We start from the raw sequence: 1,094 nt of genomic DNA on the forward strand, positions 1-1,094 counted from the left end.
TTTTTCCACCCCTTTCAGAAAGCGCTCTTCGCGCCACAAAGCCGCCCCAAGACGCGCGAGCAATGAGCATCGAGCTTAAACATATCGCAAACGTCAAAAATAATATAACGGGATTAATATATATCGCGCACGTGCGATATGTTTGTCACAAGGCGCAAAAAATAATTATAAAAGGAATGCAACACGAGGACTTCCCAAGAGGTCACCCATCCTAGTACTACTCTCGCCCAAGCACGCTTAACTTCGGAGTTCTAATGGGATCCGGTGCTTTAGTGCTGGTATGATCGCATCCGACATGTTTCCCCGTCTTCGTCCCTTATGCTTGCCACTCCCAGGTCCGCTCCAAAGACGATTCTACATTCTCACTACCATTACAACCATTCCCTAACAATGGATAATGTCCTATACTACTTACTCTCCCGCTCAATCACGGAGACGAGTTTTCCACGGTTTCCACCCCTCCCTCCATACCGCAGCAACACGAGTTTTTTCCACCCCTTTCAGAAAGCACTCTTCGCGCCACAAAGCCGCCCCAAGACGCGCGAGCAATGAGCATCGAGCTTAAACATATCGCAAACGTCAAAAATAATATAACGGGATTAATATATATCGCGCACGTGCGATATGCTTGTCACAAGGCGCAAAAGATAATTATAAAAGGAATGCAACACGAGGACTTCCCAGGAGGTCACCCATCCTAGTACTACTCTCGCCCAAGCACGCTTAACTTCGGAGTTTTGATGGGATCCGGTGCTTTAGTGCTGGTATGATCGCATCCGACATGTTTCCCCGTCTTCGTCCCTTATGCTTGCCACTCCCAGGTCCGCTCCAAAGACGATTCTACATTCTCACTACCATTACAACCGTTCCCTAACAATGGATAATGTCCTATACTACTTACTCTCCCGCTCAATCACGGAGACGAGTTTTCCACGGTTTCCACCCCTCCCTCCATACCGCAGCAACACGAGTTTTTTCCACCCCTTTCAGAAAGCGCTCTTCGCGCCACAAAGCCGCCCCAAGACGCGCGAGCAATGAGCATCGAGCTTAAACATATCGCAAACGTCAAAAATAATATAACGGGATTAATATAT

At 47.9% G+C, this 1,094-nt stretch overlaps 2 non-coding genes across 2 annotated transcripts; both read right to left on the reverse strand.

Annotated features, from left to right (window-relative positions):
* Positions 1 to 173: 173 nt before the first annotated feature.
* On the reverse strand, positions 174 to 292 carry LOC119348474. The gene has a single exon (XR_005168966.1). It is a non-coding gene; the product is annotated as a 5S ribosomal RNA (ribosomal RNA).
* Positions 293 to 659: 367 nt separating this feature from the next.
* LOC119348475 lies at positions 660 to 778 on the reverse strand. The gene has a single exon (XR_005168967.1). It is a non-coding gene; the product is annotated as a 5S ribosomal RNA (ribosomal RNA).
* Positions 779 to 1,094: the final 316 nt, after the last annotated feature.

The sequence above is a fragment of the Triticum dicoccoides genome, unplaced genomic scaffold (assembly GCF_002162155.2).
Source record: "Triticum dicoccoides isolate Atlit2015 ecotype Zavitan unplaced genomic scaffold, WEW_v2.0 scaffold93469, whole genome shotgun sequence".
NCBI classification, from domain to species: Eukaryota; Viridiplantae; Streptophyta; class Magnoliopsida; order Poales; family Poaceae; genus Triticum; species Triticum dicoccoides.